Below are 23,353 nucleotides of genomic sequence, written 5' to 3'. Positions count from 1 at the left end.
CAGCTGGGTGAACACTCACCATCATATGTAATATGAACAGCAAAGCCCAAACCATGCAAAGTTGGAGGTGGTATTCTCGACAATCTGCCATCAGAAATTTGTATCTCTGGATACAATTTCTGTGGAGCTGGAACAAAATTAAAATAGCACCTAACTTATGGTGTTAAGGGCTTTAAGGTTCTGGACCATGTATGCAAAGAGGACAACGCTGCCTATACTACAAATAAATCTCATTATATTGCAGACCAAATGCTCACTCATTGATAAGGCTGTGCCGGTATGTCATTGATAAGGCAGTGTTTGCTCGAAATTAAATTGGGTACCGGACTAACCTCCAAGCAATACTGAAGGCAGCTCACTGCGTACTAAAGAAGAAAAACCTATGGGATGTTTTAAAAAATCGGTATATATATGAAGACAGTAACTGTTCTCGAGAGAAGAGATACTATAGATGACTGTGCAGCTTTTCCCTTGGATAAATGATAAGTAACTGAAACCCTCAGCTGCCGACAGGTGTTGTTGATATACCACGAAGTGGACAGCTGAAAATGTGTGCCGCCCCTGGGACTCGAACTGGGATCTCTTGCTTACATATCAGACGCTCTATCCATCTGAGCCACCGAGGACACAGATGAATAGCGCGACTGCAGGGACTTATCCCTTGCACTCTCCCTGTGAGACTCACATTCCCATCTGTCCACAATTCTACCTATGTAATGTACCTTATAGACATTTCCAGAGAAAAGCTGCACGGTCATCTACAGTATTGGTTCTTTGGAGTACAGTTACTGTCTTCATATATATAGTTAAAGGCTACCCAGCCATTGACTTTCGTCTGTTGCGCACAGGTTGCCCAAGCTCTTACGGTAATCGCCAAAGCGTGCACGAGTAATGAGTGAATGGGTAAATGTCTATAAGGTACATTACATAGGTAGAATTGTGAACAGTTGGGAATGTGAGTCTCACGAGAAGGGTGTAAGGGATAAGTCCCTGCAATCACGCTATGCATCTGTGTCCTCGGTGGCTCTGATGGATAGAGCATCTGTCATGTAAGCAGGAGATCCCGGGTTCGTGTCCTGGTCGGGGCACACATTTTCAGCTGTCCACATCGAGGTATATCAACAACACCTGTCGGCAGCTGCGGGTTTCAGTTAGTCATCATGTAAAAAATTGGTGACAGCGGCAAAGGGTGCCTTGAGGCAGAAAGAAGGATGGAAACTATGTGTTAAAACGCCCAGGTTACTACCAATACCAAAGACATCTGGTCGAATAATTTCGTTTCTGATGCTTCCATTTGCTGGGCTGTCAGCCACTGGTTTCATTAGATAGGACAGCTGAAATCATATTTCGAGCAATACAGAGCGCCCAAAAATGCGAAAATTAATTATAAACAGCAAAAGGCATAATATGACCATGGAGGCCATCGCTATCGTTAAGGCCTATCTTTACAAAACAGGAAAAAAGGCCCACAGCAATGGTACTGGAAAGAAGGATTAAAAACATAAGAGCTGCTTAAACTCGTCAGAAAATTTAAAATAACGAGATTTCACAGCGTTTTTATGTAGGGTACACTGCCTGAGACAATGTGGAAATACAAGAAACGTGGAACTGTCAACTTAGATGTTGTTCAGGGTATGGATCTGTTGGTGATTTATGGCCACCTGAGGAACTGTGTTGTCACTTCACCAATAGGAACCAGCTACTATACAATGTTCGACTCTACCATGACATCAGTTGATACCTCTGAGGATATTTCTGCATGACACTTTTCCTGAAAATTGCACCAAAACAAGAAGTATGCAAGTCTCCACATCGTCTGAATCTGCGATGTAACTACGTTCACTCTAATCCTAATTGATCTCAATTGAAAGCAAACTACTTTCCTTCAACATATGAGCAGGGGGTAGTGATATGCTGCATTGATTGGTCTGGAAACACACAAAAGCATGGCTAACGTCACTGAAGTAATAATAAATTGTATCTAAGGAATGGGGAAGTTGGGGCAATACCTCCTGGCTCCTGCGACACTGACAATTCATATGCATACTTGAAACGTTTTCTTAAAGGATTTGAGGTACATGCAAACATTAATATGTTGAAATCAGAGACAAAAGCAAAACACATTGAAGACCTTAATCTCAAATATTCAAGAAGGAATAGGACAAGTGGCCTGGATACTATATACAGCCAGGTAAGAATACATGGGATGACCAAGTAAGTTTCCAATCAGAGATGAGCCCCAGGATTTTCTAGTTTCACCGAGTGTAAGAACAAAAGGTGCAAGATTTAAAGAGAGTGTAAGATACTCATTCCGCCTCCAAATATTCATATAAAAGGTTTTGGCAGTGGAAAACTGAAAGCCACTGCCCATGCCTCACGAGAAAAGACGATAGGAACGACGCTGAAGACGCCACTCAAGGAGACAAGTTGATGTAGAACCGCAACAGATTGTAAAATCATTGACGAAAAGGAAGCTGAGATGCCTGGTGGGAGAGTCCACATTATGGTTAATTGGGACAGCAAAGATAATGATACTCAGTACGAGTATTCAGGCTTCTCTTTTTCCTGGATAAATGTGGTTGACACAGCCAAACCATATAAACCTCGAGAAAACTTTGTCTTTCAGAACTTCCTGTACTAAATGGGGCAAATACCTCTGAAGCCCCACATGTATAGACTACAGAGAATACCAGCCCTCTAGAAGATGCATCAGGATAATGGTTCAAAATGTGAAGAGCACATTTCTGCAAGGAAATCACATCGTTGCATGCCTCAGTCCACAAGCGACCAGCTCATGCTATAGTAAACTTGAAGTGCATGATATTGAACATACTGCAGCAGTAAGGATTTAGACTATCTAACAACTGCAAGTAACAGGGTGGGGTTTCATGTCTTTGACTCGGTTCTCCTGGATGGGAACAGGATAAATCTTGAGGAGAGATGCTATAAGCAGTTGTTGGGCTTGAAAATCGCAATACATCTTCAGAAGCAAAGTTGCGTTACATAAATGAGAAAAGAATTTCGCTGGGCCTGCAGCTGCAACAATATCTTTCGGAATAATGCACGAATAAAACGTAGCAATGGACTGACCACCTCTGGTACGTGACAACATGAGGAACTTACATGCAGCTGAGAGGGACTTTAAATCTTTAGCCTCATTCTGTTTATGTTTAGTAGACACACTAAAATGGTGATATTGAGTCACTGAAAAAAGAAATCGCCCATTATTGCCAACATCTCCAATGGCATGCTCCCTCCACCCTAAGTGACTGTTCACACCTCAGGCCACAACTCCCGAACTCCAGGCAGAGGGACCAATTGGCATTTGGGAAGGTAACAGCTTAGGCAGTCACCCCTCTCTGTGCCTGGCCTGTATCAGAGAGTATGTGCAAACCGTACCTGTTGACCCGGAGCTGGGAATTACCTTGTGAATTATGCATTACCTTGTAGCCTGTAATGTGTGTAATGAATGAGCAAGCCTTCAGGAACACACTGGGATGAAGGAGGAACCAAGAGAATGAGGATTCAAAGGTTAAGTCTTCAGAACCTTACTGAAACTGGCACCAGCTAATTATGTTTCTTCTTGTGGTGGCCCATAAACTGTCACCACTACAAGCTTGTGTGTTTCTTGAGCTCCACTATGGCACAGCATTGACAGAGCTGTTCAACACTATGTTCATTAACCTAGAAGGCGGGGAATCAGCTCAAATTTTTGGGTATATAGCCACTCACTATTTCTTCTTTCTTGTTCTACGACAGTATGACATTAGCTTCTGCCCATCAAGATGAATCTGTTGAATCTCATGTAATGTTCTGCATTAAGCACAATACAGCTGCTGATACACCACTGAACTTTTATTTTCCTGTACAGATATTAGACATTTGCTCTATTTCTCTACCAACAGTCACATAATGGTTGTTGCAGATCATAGCATTACTGACCATACTATCTTGTAATGTTGTTGCTTATTGGTAATACTGAATAATTACAGTAGTGCATTTTCTATCTGAAGTACTTTCACAAGTAATAATAATTTTTATTTCTCACGAAGTTCTGCAGTGAATTATGAAAACTTACTTTGCACTATCAGATGGGTATCTTGTTGAGGTTCCCACCTGAAATATTTGAAGAAATGACCAGTGATTTACAACAGGTAAGACAGTAAACAGATTTCTATTAATGCCCACCAACATGTGATTGGTCCACAAAATGCTGTAAGTGAGGCTTCAAAATATCATTAAAGAGGACAAGATAAACTGTTGCAGTTAGAATGATAGTAAGAATTCACTCTACATTTTCTCACTTTGTTTTCAGTACTGCAAATAACTACATAAGCCAATAATTCAGCTGTGGCCATACTTCTTATTAGACACTTCACAAAGGAAAGTGACAATAAGCATCTTTAATCTGTCATGCTTTTACACCTTGTATACAATTTTCATTCACTTTTGTTTATTATGAAAACTGCCACTCACTGACGGACGAATCGACCATCATAAGTTAAACATTTAGGTCTCTGTCCTCTGGTCAGCCCATACCAACTTGTATAAGTGAGGAGTGACTTCTAAACCCAACAGCAAGTCAAAAAATGGCTCTGAGCACTATGGGACTTAACTTCGGAGGTCATCAGTCCCCTAGAACTTAGAACTACTTAAACCTAACTAACCTAAAGACATCACACACATCCATGCCCGAGGCAGGATTCAAACCTGCATGTTCTAAAGATTGGGAGGTAGCAGTGTAGTACTTCTGGAGACTATGGCATATCGCAACCACAAACAAATGTACACAGTCAGTGGCAAGACCAAGAAATAACAGTAATCAAAAAGCCAAGGTCCAGTCATCCTTGAAGAAGAGCAAGGAGGGCGGATAGAATGATTTGTAAGCAATCAGCTGCTGCTCCATGAGAAATATCTCTACAAAACAGGGATCATCTGAAGCAACATACGGGACTGAGCTGACACATGTCTACTGTAAAATGTCACTTAGTAACAGGTGAGTTACATGATAAATGACATAAACCTACTCATAAATTCAAAAAATTAGGACTGGATAGAGTTCCCAAGGAAACCCCGAACTTGGAATGCCAAAGACAAGTCTAAAGTTTTATGGAGTGACAAAAGTTAATGTAACGTATTTATTTTCTGATGGTGTCCAGTACACAGGGTGAGTCACTAACTATTGCCACTAAGAGTAATTCTCAAATTATGGTAGGAGTTGAGACGTTTGTGGGACGAAATCTGCAGTATAGAATGGGGGCAACAACATGACGTTGGTTTTATGTTGCTTCAGAGATATAAAGGTGAACTTTCTTTTTTTTTAAATGGGTTGCTATGGTTTGTTATATATTTTTTGATAGCGGCTACGGAGACAAATTGAATTGTGTCTAAGAGTAAGGTCTTTGAAGGTCAACAAAGCGTCATAAAGGTAACATGAACATCCACTTACAGGTGTTCAAAGTGATGGTCATTGGTATGAATGTAGTGCTGCAATGCTCTTATCATGGACTGAGTGGTATTCCCTATGACATTGACACTTGTCGAAGAACATGCTCTGACAATTCTCTCTCATATTTTCAGGTGTAGCTGGAATGTCTTTATAAACAGTCTCCTTCGCAAATACCCAGGGGTCAATGTTGGGGCCACTCCTGTTCCTTATTTATATAAATGATGTGCCCTGTAGTATTATGGGTAGTTGAAATATTTATGTTTGCTGATGACACTAGCTTGGTAGTAAAGATTGTTGTGTGAAACATTGGCTCAGTTTCAAATAGTGCAGTACATGACCTCAGTTCATGGCCTGCAGAAAATAAACTAATGCTAAATCACAATAAGACTCAGTTTTTATGGTTTCTAACATACAATTTAACAAAACTTGACGTTTTGATTTCACAGAATGGGCCTATGATTAGTGAAATTGAACAGTTCAAATTTCTAGGTGTTTAGATAGATGGTAAGCTCTATTGCAAAGGCAACATTCAGGATCTTGTTCAAAGACTTAAAACTGCCATTTTTACTGTACGAACGGTATCAGAAGTGAGTGATCGTTCGACACGAAAATTAGTGTATTTTGGTTTTTTTCATTCGTTTATGTTGCATGGTATTATGTTATGGGGTAACTCTTCCTATTCTAAAAGGTTATTTTTGGCTCAGAAACAGGCGGTTCGGGCAACAAGTGTTGTGAGTCAAGCGCCTCTAGTCCACTTCTGTTCACGAGTCTGGTTATTTTGACATTGGCCTCCCAATATACAGGGTAGTCCATTGATAGTGGCAGGGCCAAATATCTCACGAAATTCACGAAATAAGCGTCTAACGAAAAAACTACAATCTTTAAGGGGAAAACTGAAGGCGCAATGGTGGGCCCGCTAGATGGCACTGCCATACGTCAAACGGATATCAACTGCGTTTAAAAAAATATGAATCCCCATTTTTACTACATGTTCGTGTACTACGTAAGGAAATATGAATGTTTTAGTATGACCACTTATTTCGCTTTGTGACAGATGGCGCTGCAATAGTCACAAACGTGTAAATACGGACGGTATTTGCTTCATGATGCATTACCCTTGTTGAAATGGACCGTTGACCAATTGCGGAAAATGTCGATATCGAGTTGATGTATGGCTATTGTAATGAAAACGCCCAACGGGCATGTGCTATGTATGCTGCTCGGTATCCTGGACGACATCAGCCAAGTGTCCGGACCGTTCGCCCAATAGTTACGTTATTTAAGGAAACAGGAAGTGTTCAGCCACATGTGAAACGACAACCACGAGCTGCAACAAATGATTATGCCCACATAAGTATTTTAGCTGTTGTTGCGGCTAATCTGCACATCAGTAGCAGACAAATTGCCCGAGAATCGGGAAGCTCAAAAACGTCGGTGTTGAGAATGCTACATCAACATCGATTGCACCCGTACCATATTTCTATGCACCAGGAATTGCATGGCGACGACTTTTATCGTCGTGTACAGTTCTGCCACTGGGCACAAGACAAATTACAGGACGATGACAGATTTTTTTTTGCACGCGTTCTACTTAGCGACGAAGCATCATTCACCAACAGCAGTAACGTAAACCGGCATAATATGCACTGTTGGGCAACGATAAATCCACGATGGCTGCTCCAAGTGGAACATCAGCGACCTTGGCGGGTTAATGTATGGTGCGGCCCTATGGGAGGAAGGGTAATTGGCCCCCATTTTATCGATGGTGCAATGTATGCTGATATCCTTCGTTATGTTCTACCGATGTTACACAAAATGTTTCACTGTATGACAGAATGGCGATGTACTTCCAATATGATGGATATCCGGCCCATAGCTCGCGTCCGCTTGAAGCGGTATTGAATAGCATGTTTCATGACGGGTGGATTGGTCCTCGAAACCATACCAAGGCCCGCACGTTCACCGGACCTAACGTCTCCAGACTTCTTTCAGTGGAGAAAGTTCGATATTTGCTATCGTGATCCACCAACAACGCCTGACAACATGCGTCAGCGCACTGACTATGCATGTGCAAACATTACGGAAGGCGAACTGCTCGCTGTTGAGAGGAATGTCGTTGCACGTATTGCCAAATGCACTGAGGTTGACGGACATCATTTTGAGCATTTATTAATGTGGTATTTACAGGTAATCACGCTGAAATAGCATGCGTTCTCAGAAATGGTAAGTTCACAAAAAGTTCAAACGGTCGAGTGTTCTATATTTTAATTTAAAAAACCTACCGTTACCAATTGTTCGTCTATAATTGTGAGCCATATGTCTATTACAGCGCCATCTATCACAAAGCGAAAAAAGTGGTCCAACTGAAGCATTCATATTTCTTTACGTACCTACACGAATATATTATAAAAAATAGCAGTTCATATTATAAAAAACGCAGTTGATATACATTTCACCTACCGCAGGGTCTATAGGGCCAACAATAGCGCCATCTGGTTTCCCCTCCAAGCTAGACTAGTTTCATTCTTTGTAGTTTTTTCGTTCGTGAAATATTTGGCCTGGCCACGATCAATGGACCACTCTGTATATATATTACTTATTGTCGTTTCTTGTTACCAATATTAGTTAATTCCCAAGAATAAGCAGCTTTCACTAGGATAATACTCGACAGATATCAAACCTGCATTAGGATCGGACTTTCTTAACCCTTGTTCCAAAAGCTGTGCAGTATACTGCTGCATCTGTTTTCAATAAGGTACCACCCGAATTCAAAACACTTTAGCAGTAATTGCATCGGGATTGAATACAACAGGCACCATGCGGACTTCTCTCCATCGGAGTAATGTCTCAAATTGTCTACGCTTTGATCGATTCCTAGGGGGACCAGTAGTAGTTTCTGAAGCACATCTGGAGGTATTCTGTAATCTGTGGACGTTCAGAGTGTTGATGAAACACAGAAATTGCATCTGGATTTGATACAACAGGCACCATGAGGACTTTTCTATATGCGAGTAAAGTCTCAAACTGTCTACGATTTGATCGATTCCTGGGACACCAGTAGTAGTTTCCGAAGCACATCTGGAGCCTTCCTGTAATCTGTGGACGTTCAGAGTTTTGATGAAACACAGAAATTGCATCAGGATTGAATACAACAGGCACCATGCGGACTTTTCTCCATAGGAGTAAAGTCGCAAACTGTCTGCAATTTGATCGATTCCTGGGAGACCAGTAGTAGTTTCCGAAGCACTTCTGGAGGCATTCTGTAATCTGTGGACCCTCAGAGTGTTAATGAAAAAAAGAAATTGCATCATTATTGAATACAACTGGCACCATGCGGACTTCCCTCCATGGGAATAATGTCTCAAATTGTCTACGCTTTGATCGATTCCTGGGAGACCAGTAGTAGTTTCCGAAGCATATCTGGAGGCTTCCTGTAATCTGTGAAACTTCAGAGTGTTGATGAAACACAGAAATTGAATCGGGATTGAATACAACAGGCACAATGCGGACTTTTCTCAAAGATAATAATGTCTCAAACTATCTACACTTTGATCGATTCCTGGGAGACAAGTAGTAGTTTCCGAAGCACATCTTTAGGCTTCCTGTAATCTGTGGAGCTTCACAGTGTTGATGAAACACAGAAACTGCATCGTAATTGAATACAACTGGCACCTTTCCGAGTTTTGTCAAGGGGCAGTAATGTCTTATACAGTCTATGCTTTTATCGATTATTGGAAGGCCAGTAGTAGTATCCGAAGCGCATCTGGAGGCGTTCCGTAATCTGTGGACCTTCAGAGTGTTGATGAAACACATAAATTGCATCAATATTGAATACAACAGACACTATGCGGACTTTTCTCCATGGGAGTAATGTCTCAAACTGTCTACGTTTGATCGATTCCTGGGAGACAAATATTAGTTTCCGAAGCACATCTGGAGGCATTCTGTAATCTGTAGACGTTCAGAGTGTTGATGAAACACACAAATTGCAATGGGATTAAATACAACAGGCACCATGCGGACTTCTCTCCATGGGAGTAATGTCTCAAACTTTCTACGCTTTGATCGATTCCTGGGAGATCAGTAGTAGTTTCTGAAGCACATCTGGAGGTATTCTGTAATTTGTGGACCTTCAGAGTCTTGATGATACACAGAAATTGCATCGGGATTGAATACAACAGACACCATGCGGACTTTTCGCTATGGGAGTAATGTCTCAAACTGTCTATGCTTTGATCATTTTCCTGGGAGACCAGTAGTAGTTTCCGAAGCACATCTGGAGGCTTCCTGTAATCTGTGGACGTTCAGAGTGTTGATTAAACACAGAATTTGCAATGGGAATGAATACGACAGCACCATGCGGACCTCTCTCTATGGGAGTTATGTCTCAAACTGTGTACGCTTTGATCGATTCCTGGGAGACCAGTAGTATTGCATGGCGACGACTTATATCGTCCTGCACAGTTCTGCCACTGGGCACAAGACAAATTACAGGACGATGACAGATTTTTTTTTTTTTTGCACGCGTTCTACTTAGCAACAAAGCATCATTCACCAACAGCAGTAACGTAAACCGGCATAATAAGCACTGTTGGGCAACGATAAATCCACGATGGCTGCTCCAAGTGGAACATCAGCGACCTTGGCGGGTTAATGTATGGTGCGGCACTATGGGAGGAAGGATAATTGGCCCCCATTTTATCGATGGTGCAATGTATGCTGATTTCCTACGTTATGTTCTACCAATGTTACACAAAATGTTTCACTGTATGACAGAATGGCGATGAACTTCCAATATGATAGATATCTGGCTCATAGCGCGCGTCAGTTTGAAGCGGTATTGAATAGCATATTTACATGACGGGTGGATTGGTCCTCGAAACAATACCAAGGCCCGCACAATCACCGGACCTAACGTCTCCAGACTTCTTTCTGTGGAGAAAGTTCGATATTTGCTATCGTGATCCACCAACAACGCCTGACAACATGCGTCAGCGCACTGACTATGCATGTGCAAACATTACGGAAGGCGAACTGCTCGCTGTTGAGAGGAATGTCGTTGCACGTATTGCCAAATGCACTGAGGTTGACGGACATCATTTTGAGCATTTATTAATGTGGTATTTACAGGTAAACACGCTGAAATAGCATGCGTTGTCAGTAATGGTAAGTTCACAAAAAGTTCAAACGGTCGAGTGTTCTATATTTTAATTTAAAAAAATCTACAGTTACCAACTGTTCCTCTATAATTGTGAGCCATATGTCTATTACAGCGCCGTCTATCACAAAGCGAAAAAAGTGGTCCAACTGAAGCATTCATATATCTTTACGTACCTACACGAATATATTACAAAAAATGGCGGTTCATATTTTAAAAAACGCAGTTGATATAAATATCACCTACCGCAGGGTCTATCAAGCCAACAATAGCACCATCTGGTTTCCCCTTCGTTCGTGAGATATTTGGCCCGTCCCCGAACAATGGACCACTCTGTATATATTCCTTATTGTCGTTTCTTGTTACCAATATTAGTTAATTCCCAAGAATAAGCAGATTTCACTAGGATTATACTCGACAGATATCAAACCTGCATTAGGATCGGACTTTCTTAACCCTTGTGCCAAAAGCTGTGCAGTAAACTGCTGCATCTGTTTTCAATAAGGTACCACCCGAATTCAAAAAACTTTAGCAGTAATTGCATCGGGATTGAATACAACAGGCACCATGCGGACTTCTCTCCATCGGAGTAATGTCTCAAACGGTCTACGATTTTATCGATTCCTGGGAGACCAGTAGTAGTTTCCGAAGCAAATCTGGAGGCATTCTGTAATCTGTGGACCTTCAGAGTGTTGATGAAACACAGAAATTGCATTGGGATTAAATACAACAGGCACCATGCGGACTTTTCCCCATGGGAGTAATGTCGCTAACTGTCTACGCTTTGATCGATAACGGGGAGATCAGTAGTAGTTTCCGAATCACATCTGGAGGTTTCCTGTAATCTGTGAACCTTCAGAGTGTTGATGAAACACTAAAATTGAATCGGGATTGAATACAAAGGCACAATGCGGACTTTACCCAAAGGGAATAATGTCTCAAACTGTCTATGCTTTGATCGATTTCTGGGAGACCAGTAGTAGTTTCCGAAGCACATCTGGAGGCATTCTGTAATCTGTGGACTTTCAGAGTGTTGATGAAACACAGAAATTGCATCGGGATTGAATAAAAAAGGCACCATGCGGATTTCTCTCCATGGGAGTAATGTCTAAAACTGTCTACGCTTTGATCGATTCCTGGGAGACAAATATTAGTTTCCGAAGCACATCTGGAGGCATTCTGTAATCTGTGGACTTTCAGAGTGTTGATGAAACACAGAAATTGCATTCGGATTGAATACAACAGGCACTATGCGGACTTTTTTTCGTGGTAGGAATGTCTCAAACTGTCTACGTTTTTATCGATTCCTGGGAGACCAGTATTAGTTTCCGAAGCAAATCTGGATGCATTCTGTAATCTGTGGACCTTCAGAGTGTTGATGAATCACAGAAATTGCATCAGGATTGAATACAAAAGGCACCATGCGGACTTTTGTCCATGGAAGTAATGTCTAAAACTGTCTACGCTTAGATCGATTCCTGGGAGACCAGTAGTAGATTCCGAAGCAAATCTGGAGGCATTCTGTAATCTGTGGACCTTCAGAGTGTTGATGAAACACAGAAATTGCATCAGGATTGAATACAACAGGCACCATGCGGATTTCTCTCCATGGGAGTAATGTCTCAAACCGTCTACGCTTTGATCGATTCCTGGGAGACCAGTAGTAGTTTCCGAAGCAAATCTGGAGTCATTTTGTAATCTGTGGATGTTCAGAGTGTTGATGAAACATAGAAATTGCATCGGGGTTTGATACAACAGGCACCATGCGGACTTTTCGCCATGGGAGTAAAGTCTCAAACTGTCTACGGTTTGATCGATTCCTGGGAGAACAGTAGAGGTTTCCGAAGCACATCTGGAGGTTTTCTGTAATCTGTGGAGTTTCAGAGTTTTGATGAAGCACTGAAATTGCATCAGGATTGAATACAACAGGCACCATGCTGATTTCTCTCCATGGGAGTAATGTCTCAAACTGTCTACGCTTTGATTGATTCCTGGGAGACCAGTAGTAGTTACCGAAGCACATCTGGTGGCTTCCTGTAATCTGTGGACGTTCAGAGAGTTGATGAAACACAGAAATTGTATCCGGATTGAATACAACAGGCACTATGCGGACTTTTTTCCATGGTAGTAATGTCTTAAACTGTCTACGTTTTTATCGATTCCTGGGAGACCAGCAGTAATTTCCGAAAGAAATCTAGAGGCTTTCTGTAATCTGTGGACATCCAGAGTGTTGATTAAACACAGAATTTGCATCGGGATTGAATACAACAGGCACCATGAGGACTTTTCTCCATGGGAGTAATGTCGTTAACTGTCTACGATTTGATCGATTCCTGGGAGACAAATATTAGTTTCCGAAGCACATCTGGAGGCATTCTGTAATCTGTGGACTTTTAGAGTGTTGATGAAACACAGAAATTGCATTCGGATTGAATACAACAGGCACTATGCGGACGTTTTTTCGTGGTAGGAATGTCTCAAACTGTCTACGTTTTTATCGATTCCTGGGATACCAGTATTAGTTTCCGAAGCAAATCTGTAGGCATTCTGTAATCTGTGGACCTTCAGAGTGTTGATGAAACACAGAAATTGCATCAGGATTGAATACAAAAGGCACCATGCGGACTTTTGTCCATGGAAGTAATGTCTAAAACTATCTACGCTTAGATCGATTCCTGGGAGACCAGTAGTAGATTCCGAAGCACATCTGGAGGCATTCTGTAATCTGTGGACCTTCAGAGTGTTGATGAAACCCAGAAATTGGATCGGGATTGAATACAACAGCACCATGCGGACTTTTCTCCATGGGAGTAATGTCTCAAAGTGTCTACAATTTGATCGATTCCTGGGAGACAAATATTAGTTTCCGAAGCACATCTGGATTCATAGTGTAATCTGTGGACGTTCAAGGTGTTGATGAAACACAGAAATTGCATCCGGATTGAATACAACAGGCACTATGCGGACTTTTTTTCGTGGTAGGGGTGTCTCAAACTGTCTACGTTTTTATCGATTCCTGGGAGACCAGTATTAGTTTCCGAAGAAAATCTGTAGGCATTCTGTAATCTGTGGACCTTCAGAGTGTTGATGAAAAACAGAAATTGCATCTGGATTGAATACAAAAGGCACCGTGCGGACTTTTGTCCATGGAAGTAATGTCTAAAACTGTCTACGCTTAGATCGATTCCTGGGAGACCAGTAGTAGATTCCGAAGCACATCTGGAGGCAGTCTGTAATCTGTGGACCTTCAGAGTGTTGATGAAACACAGAAATTGCATCAATATTGAATAGAACAGGCACCATGCGGATTTCTCACCATGGGAGTAATGTCTCAAACCGTCTACGCTTTGATCGATTCCTGGGAGACCAGTAGTAGTTTCCGAAGCACATCTGGAGGCATTTTGTAATCTGTGGACGTTCAGAGTGTTGATGAAACATAGAAATTGCATCGGGGTTTGATACAACAGGCACCATGCGGTGTTTTCGCCATTGGAGTAATGTCTAAAACTGTCTACGCTTAGATCGATTCCTGGGAGACCAGTAGTAGATTCCGAAGCACATCTGGAGGCATTCTGTAATCTGTGGACCTTCAGAGTGTTGATGAAACACAGAAATTGCATCAATATTGAATACAACAGGCACCATGAGGATTTCTCTCCATGGGAGTAATGTCTCAAACTGTCTACGCTTTGATTGATTCCTGGGAGACCAGTAGTAGTTACCGATGCACATCTGGTGGCTTCCCGTAATCTGTGGACGTTCAGACAGTTGATGAAACACAGAAATTGCATCCGGATTGAATACAACAGGCACTATGCGGACTTTTTTCCATGGTAGTAATGTCTTAAACTGTCTACGTTTTTATCGATTCCTGGGAGACCAGCAGTAATTTCCGAAGGAAATCTAGAGGCTTTCTGTAATCTGTGGACATCCAGAGTGTTGATTAAACACAGAAATTGCATCGGGATTGAATACAACAGGCACCATGAGGACTTTTCTCCATGGGAGTAATGTCGTTAACTGTCTACGATTTGATCGATTCCTGGGAGACCAGTAGTAGTTTCCAAAGGACATCTGGAGGCATTCTGTATTCAGTTGACCTTCAGAGTGTTGATGAAACCCAGAAATTGGATCGGGATTGAATACAACAGCACCATGCGGACTTTTCTCCATGGGAGTAATGTCTCAAACTGTCTACAATTTGATCGATTCCTGGGAGACAAGTATTAGTTTCTGAAGCATATCTGGAGGCATTCTGTAATCTGTGGACGTTCAGAGTGTTGATGAAACACAGAAATTGCATCCGGATTGAATACTACAGGCACTATGCGGACTTTTTTCCATGGTATTAATGTCTTAAACTGTTTACGTTTTTATCGATTCCTGGGAGACCAGTAGTAGTTTCAGAAGCAAATCTGGATGCATTCTGTAATCTGTGGGACTTCAGAGTGTTGATTAAACACAGAAATTTCATCAGGATTGAATACAACAGCCACCATGCGGTCTTTTCTCAAAGGGAGTAATGTCTCAAACTGTCTTTGCTTTGATCGATTCCTTAAAGACCAGTAGTAGTTTCCGAAGCGCATCTGGAGGCAGTCTGTAATCTGTTGACCTTCAGAATGTTGATGAAACACCGAAACTGCATCGGGATTGAATACAACAGGCGCCATGCGGACTTTTCTCCATGGGAGTAATGTCTAAAACTGTCTACGCTTTGATCGATTCCTGGGAGACAAGTATTAGTTTCCGAAGCACATCTAGAGGCATTTTGTAATATGTGGACCTTCCGAGTGTTGAAGAAACACAGAAATTGCGTCGGGATTGAATACAACAGGCACCATGCGGACCTCTCTCATTGGAGTAATGTCTCAAATTGTCTACGCTTTGATCGAGTCCTGGGAGACCAGTAGTAGGTTCCGAATCACATCTGGAGGCATTCTGTAATCTGTGGACCTCCAGAGTGTTGATGAAACACAGGAATTACATCGGGAATTAATACAACATGCAGAATGCCGACTTTTCTCCATGGGAGTAATGTTTAAAACTGTCTACGGTTTGATCGATTCCTGGGAGACTAGTAGTAGATTCTGAAGTATATCTGGAGGCATTCAGTAATCTGTGGACCTTCTGAGGGTTGATTAAACACAGAATTTGCATCGTGTTTGAATACAACAGGCACCATGCTGACTTTCCTCCATGGGATTAATGTCTAAAACTGTCTACGATTTGATCGACTCTTGGGAGACCAGTAGTTGTTTCCGAAGCACATCTGGAGGCATTCTCTAATCTGTGGACCTTCAGGGTGTTGATGAAACACAGAAATTGCATCGGGATTGAATACAACAGGCACCATGCTGATTTCTCTCCATGGGAGTAATGTCTCAAACTGTCTACGCTTTGATCTATTTCTGGGAGACCAGTAGTAGTTTCCGAAGCACATCTGGAGGCATTCTGTAATCTGTGGAGGTTCAGAGTGTTGATGAAACACAGAAATTGCATCCGGATTGAATACAACAGGCACTATGCGGACTTTTTTCCATGGTAGTAATGTCTGAAACTGTCTACGTTTTTATCGATTCCTGGGAGACCAGTAGTAGTTTCCGAAGCAAATCTGGATGCATTCTGTAATCTGTGGACCTTTAGAGTGTTCATTAAACACAGAAATTGCATCGGGATTGAATACAACAGGCACCATGCGGACTTTTCTCAAAGGGAATAATTTCTCAAACTGTCTTCGCTTTGATCGATTCGTGGAAGACCAGTAGTAGTTTCCGAAGCACATCTGGAGGCAGTCTGTAATCTGTTGACCTTCACAGTGTTGATGAAACACAGAAATTGCGTCGGGATTGAATACAACAGGCACCATGCGGACTTTTCTCCTTGGGAGTAATGTCTCAAACTGGCTACACTTTGTTCGATTCCTGGGAGACAAGTATTAGTTTCCGAAGCACATCTAGAGGCGTTCTGTAATATGTGGACCTTCCGAGTGTTGAAGAAACACAGAAATTGCATCGGGAGTGAATACAACAGGCACCATGCGGACCTCTCTCATTGGAGTAATGTGTCAAACTGTCTACGCTTTGATCGATTTCTGGGAGACCAGTACTAGATTCCGAAGCACATCTGGAGGCTTTCTGTAATCTGTGGACAATCAGAGTGTTGATGAAAGACAGAAATTGCATCGGAATTGAATACAACAGGCACCATGCAGATTTCACTCCATGGGACTAATATCTCAACTAGTCTACGCATTGATCGATTCCAGTAATAGTTTCCGAAGCAAATCTGGAGGCATTCTGTAATCTGTGGATATTCAGAGTGTTGATGAAATACAAACATTGCATCGGGTTTGATACAACAGGCACCATGCGGACTTTTCTCCATGGGATTAATGTCTCAAACTGTCTACGATTTGATCGATTCCTGGGAGACCAGTAGTAGTTTCCGAATCACATCTTGAGGCTTCCTGTAACCTGTGGACGTTTAGAGTTTTGATGGAACACGGGAAATGCGTCAGGAGTGAATACAACAGGCAACCATGCGGACTTTTCTCCTTGGGAGTAATGTCTCAAACTGTCTACGCTTTGATCGATTGCTGTTAGACCAGTAATGCTTCCGATGCACATCTGGAAGAATTCTGTAATCTGTGGATATTCAGAGTGTTGATGAAAAACAGGCATTGCATCGGGATTTGATACAACAGGCACCATGCGTACATTTCTCCATAGGAGTAAAGTCTCAAACTGTCTACGATTTGATCGATTCCTGGGAGACCAGTAGTAGTTTCCGAAGCACATCTGGAGGCATTCTGTAATCTGTGGACTATCAGAGTGTTGATGAAACACAGAAATTGCATCGGAATTGAATACAACAGGCACCATGCGGATTTCACTCCATGGGACTAATATCTCAATCTGTCTACCTATTGATGGATTCCAGTAATAGCTACCGAAGAAAATCTGGAGGCATTCTGTAATCTGTGGACATTCAGAGTGTTGATGAAACACAGAAATTGCATCGGAATTGAATACAACAGGCACCATGCGGAATTTTCTCCATTGGAGTAATGTCTGAAACTGCCTACGCTTTTATCGATTCCTGGGAGGCCAGTAGTAGTTTTCGAAGCAAATCTGGAGTTTTTCTGTAATCTGTGGAACTTCAGAGTGTTGACGAAACACAGAAATTGCATCGGGATTGAATACAACAGGAACCATGCGGACTTCTCTCGATGGAAGTAATATCTCAAACTATGTACGCTTAGAGCGATTCCTGGGAGACCAGTAGTAGCTTCCGAAGCACATTAGGAGGCTTCCTGTAATCTGTGGACCTCCAGAGTGTTGATGAAACACAGGAATTGCATCAAGATTGAATACAACAGGCACCATGCGGACTTTTCTCTATGGGAGTAACGTCTGAATCTGTCTACGCTGTGATCGAATCCTGGGAGACCAGTAGCAGTTTCCGAAGCACATCTCGAGGCATTCTCTACTCTGTGGACTTTCAGGGTGTTGATGAAACACAGAAATTGCATCGGGATTGAATACAACAGGCACCAAGCGGTCTTTTCTCCATGGGAGTAATGTCTCAAACTGTGTACGCTTTGATCAATTCCTGGGAGACCAGTGGTAGTTTCCGAGGCACATCTGGAGGCATTCTGTAATCTGTGGACCTTCAGAGTGTTGATGAAACACAGAAATTGCATTTGCATTCAATACAACGTGCACCATGCAGACTTTTCTCCATGGGAGTAATGTCTCAAACTGTCTACGCTTTGATCGATTCCTGGGTGACACGTAATAGCTTCCGAAACACATCTGGATTCAATCTGTAATCTGAGAACCTTCAGAATGTTGATGAAACACAGAAATTGAATCGGGATTGAATACCACATTCACAATGCGGACTTTTCTCAAAGGGAATAATGTTTCAAACTGTCTACGCTTTGATCGATTCCTGGGAAACCAGTAGTAGCTTCCGAAGAACATCTGGAGGCATTTTGTAATCTGTGGACCTTCAGAGTGTTGATGAAACACACGAATTGCATCGGGATTGAATACAACAGGCACCATGCAGACTTTTCTCCATGGGAGTAATGTCTCAAACTGTCTACGCTTTGATCGATTCCTGGGAGACCAGTAATGCTTCCGAAGCACATCTGGAGGCATTCTGTAATCTGTGGACGTTCAGAGTGTTGATGAAACACAGAGATTGCATCGGGATTTGATACAACAGGCACCATGCGTACATTTCTCCGTAGGAGTAAAGTCTCAAACTGTCTACGATTTGATCGATTCCTGGGAGACCAGTAGTAGTTTCCGAAGCACATCTGGAGGCTTCCTGCAATTTTGAACGCTTAGAGTTTTGATGGAACACGGCAAATGTGTCAGGATTGAATACAACAGGCACTATGCGGACTTTTCTCCCTGGGAGTAATGTCTCAAACTGTCTACGCTTTGATCGATCCTGGGAAACCAGTAGTAGTTTCCGAAGCACATCTGGAGGCATTCTGTAATCTGTGGACCTCCGGAGTGTTGGTTAAACACAGAAATTGCATCGGAATTGAATACAACAGGCACCATGCGGACTTTTCTCTTTGAGAGTAATGTCTCAAACTGTGTACGCTTTGATCGATTCCTGGGAGACCAGTGGTAGTTTCCGAAGCACATCTGGAGGCATTCTGTAATCTGTGGACTTTCAGAATGTTGATGAAACACAGAAATTGCATCGGCATTCAATACAACGGGAAACATGCAGTCTTTTCCCCATGGGAGTAATGTCTCAAACTGTCTACGCTTTGATCGATTCCTGGGAGACCAGTAGTAGTTTCCGAAGCACATCTGGAGGCATTATGTAATCAGAGGACGTTTAGGGTGATGATGGAACACAGGGATTGCATCTGGATTTGATACAACAGGCACCATGCGTACTTTTCTCCATGGGTGTAAAGTCTCAAACTGTCGACGATTTTATCGATTCCTGGGAGACCAGTAGTAGTTTCCGAAGCACATCTGGACGCTTCCTGCAATCTTTGGACGTTTAGAGGTTTAATGGAACACGGGAAATGCGTCAGGATTGAATACAACAGGCACCATGCGGACTTTTCTCCTTGGGAGTAATGTCTTAAAGTGTCTACGCTTGATCGATTCCTGGGAGACCAGTAGTAGTTTCCGAAGCACAGCTGGAGGCATTCTGTAATCTGTGGACTATCAGAGTGTTGATGAAACATAGAAATTGCATTGAAATTGAATACAACGGCACCATGCGAATTTCACTCCATGGGACTAATATCTCAAACTGTCCACGCATTGATCGATTAAAGTAATAGTTTCCGAAGCATGTCTGGATACATTCTGTGATCTGTGAACCTTCAGAGTGTTGATGAAACACAGAAATTGCATCGGGATTGAATACAACAGGCACCATGCGTATTTCTCTCCATGGGTGTAATGTCTCATACTGTCTACCCTTTGAGCGATTCCTGGGAGACTAGTAGTAGTTTCCGAAGCACATCTGGAGGCATTATGTAATCTGTGGACCTTCAGGGTGTTTATGAAACACAGAAATTCCATCGGGATTGAATACAAGATGCACCATGCGGATTTCTCTCCATGGGAGTAATGTCTCAAACTGTCTACGCTTTGATCGATTCCTGGGAGACTAGTAGTAGTTTCCGAAACACATCTGGAGGCATTCTGTAATCTGTGGACTTTCAGAGTGTTGATGAAACACAGAAAATGCATCGGGATTGAATACAACAGGCACCATGCGGATTTCTCTCCATGGGAGTAATGTCTCAAACTGTCTACGCTTTGATCGACTCCTGGGAGACCAGTAGTAGTTTCCAAAGCAAATCTGGAGGCATTCTGTAATCTGTCGACCTTCAGAGTGTTGATTAAACACAGAAATTGCATCGGGATTCAATACAACAGGCACCATGCGGACTTTTCTCCATAGGACTTATGTCTGAATCTGTCTACGCTTTGATCGATTCCTGGGAGACCGGTAGCAGTTTCCGAAACACTTCTGGAGGCATTCTGTAACCTCTGCACATTCAGAGTGTTGATGAAACACAGAATTTGCATCGTGTTTGAATACAACAGTCACCATGCTGACTTTTCTCCATGGGAGTAATGTCTAAAACTGTCTACGATTTGATCGACTCGTGGGAGACCAGTAGTAGTTTCCGTAGCACATCTGGAGTCATTCTGTAATCTGTGGGCCTTCAGAGTGTTGATGAAACACAGAAATTGCATCTTGATTGAATACAACAGGCACCATGCTGATTTCTCTCCATGGGAGTAATGTCTCAAACTGTCTACGCTTTGATCGATTTCTGGGAGACCAGTAGTAGTTTCCGAATCCCATGTGGAGGCATTCTGTAATCTGTGGACTTTCAGAGTGTTGATGAAACACAGAAAGTGCATCGGGATTGAATACAACAGGCGCCATGCGGATTTCTCTCCATGGGAGTAATAAGTCAAATTGTCTACGCTTTGATCGATACCTGGGAGACCAGTAGTAGTTTCCGAAACAAATCTGAAGGCATTCTGTAAACTGTTGACCTTCAGAGTGTTGATAAACAAAGAAATTGCATCGGGATTGAATACAACAGGCACCATGCGGACTTTTCTTTCATAGGTGTAATGTCTCAAACAGTCTACGCTTTGATCGATTCCTGGGAGACCAGTAGTAGTTTCCGAAGCACATCTGGAGGAATTCTCTAATCTGTGGACCTTCAGGGTGTTGGTGAAACACAGAAATGGCATCGGGATTCAATACAAGATTCACCATAAGGACGTTTCTCCATGGGAGTAATGTCTCAAACTGTCTACGCTTTGATCGATTCCAGGGTGACCAGTAGTAGCTTCCGAAACACATCTGGAGGCAATCTGTAATCTGTGGAACTTCAGAGTGTTGATGAAACACAGAAACTGCATCGGGATTGAATACAACAGGTAACATGTGGACTTTTCACCATGGGCGTAAGGTCTCATATTGTCTACGCTTTTATCCATCCCTCGGAGACCAGTAGTAGTATCCGAAGCACATCTGGTCTCTTCCTGTAATCTGTGGACGTTCAGAGTATTGATAAAACTCAGAAATTGCATCCGGATTGAATACAACAGGCACCATGCGGAATTTTCTCCATTGGAGTAATGTCTCAAACTGCCCACACTCTTTTCGATTCCTGGGAGACCAGTAGTAGTTACCGAAGCGAATCTGGAGGCATTCTGTAATTTGTGGACCTTCAGAGTGTTTATTAAACACAGAAATTGCATCGGGATTGAATACAACAGGCACCATGCGGACTTTTCTCCATGGGAATAATGTCTCAAACTGCCTACGCTTATATCATTTCCTGGGAGAGCAAGAGTAGTTTCCGAAACACATCTTGAGGCATTCTGTAAACTGTGAACCTTCAGAATGTTGACGAAACACAGAAATTGAATCGGGATTGAATACCACAGGCACAATGCAGACATTTCTCAAAGGGAATATTGTCTCAAACTGTTTACGCTTTGATCGATTCCTGGGAGACCAGTGGTAGTTTCCGAAGCACATCTGGAGGCATTATGTAATCTGTGGACCTTCAGAGTGTTGATGAAACACAGTAATTGCATCGGGATTGAATACAACAGGAACCATGCGGACTTTTAACCATGGGAGTAATGTCTCAAACTGTCTACGTTTTTATTGATTCCTGGGAGACCAGTAATAGTTTCCGAAATACATCTGGTGGCTTTCTGTAATCAGTGGACGTTCAGAGTGTTGATGAAACACAGAAATTGCATACGGTTTGATTACAAAAGGCACCATGCTCAATTCTCTCCATGGGAGTAATGTCTCAAACTGCCTACGCTTTTATCGATTCCTGGGAGAAGGGTAGTAGTTTCCGAAGCAAATCTGGAAGCATTCTGTAATCTGTGGACCTTCAGAGTGTTTATGAAACACAGAAATTGCATCCGGATTGAATACAACAGGCACCATGCGGACTTTTCTCCATGGAAGTAATGTCTCTAACTCTCTACGCTTTGATCGATTCCTGGGAGACCAGTAGTAGTTTCCTAAGCACATCTGGAGGCATTCTGTAATCTGTGGACCCTCAGAGTGTTGATGAAACGCAGAAATTGCATCGGGATTGAATACAACAGCCACCATGCGGACTTCTCTCCATGGGCGTAATGTCTCAAACTGTCTACGCTTTGATCGATTCCTGGGAGAGCAGTGTTAGTTTCCGAAGCACATATGGAGGCATTCTGTAATCTGTGGACTTTCAGAGTATTTATGAAACACAGAAATTGCAGCGGGATTTAATACAACGGGCACCATGCAGACTTTCCTCCATGGGAGTAATGTCTCAATCTGTGTACGCTGAGAGCGATGCCTGGGAGACCGCCGGCCATGTAACAGTGTAGCGCCCTTGCGGCAACCGAGTAGTCACCACATAAACACGCAACCCTGGATCGAGTACGACAACTTAGTGGTGCAAGCACCACACCGACATCGACAAGAGGGCCACCTGGCAGGGCAAACATCAGTAACAAAGTTTCGCAAATAGGCATGGCGTCTGGTATTCACGAATATGCCGTCATGTCGCCGAGCCAAAAGATCGCTGCAATTGACGAGCTACTGAATGACATTGCAGCGGAACTGAAGGCTAAACACGTGTCTAGTAGTGTACTGAACACAATACGGGATAAAATATTCCCGTTGGCATTTCAACTTACGTCAGCAGAAGCCAAGGT

This window comes from Schistocerca gregaria, unplaced genomic scaffold (assembly GCF_023897955.1).
Source record: "Schistocerca gregaria isolate iqSchGreg1 unplaced genomic scaffold, iqSchGreg1.2 ptg000180l, whole genome shotgun sequence".
Taxonomy (NCBI): domain Eukaryota; kingdom Metazoa; phylum Arthropoda; class Insecta; order Orthoptera; family Acrididae; genus Schistocerca; species Schistocerca gregaria.
The sequence above is the reverse complement of the archived record's forward strand: the minus strand, read 5'-3'. Positions refer to the sequence as shown.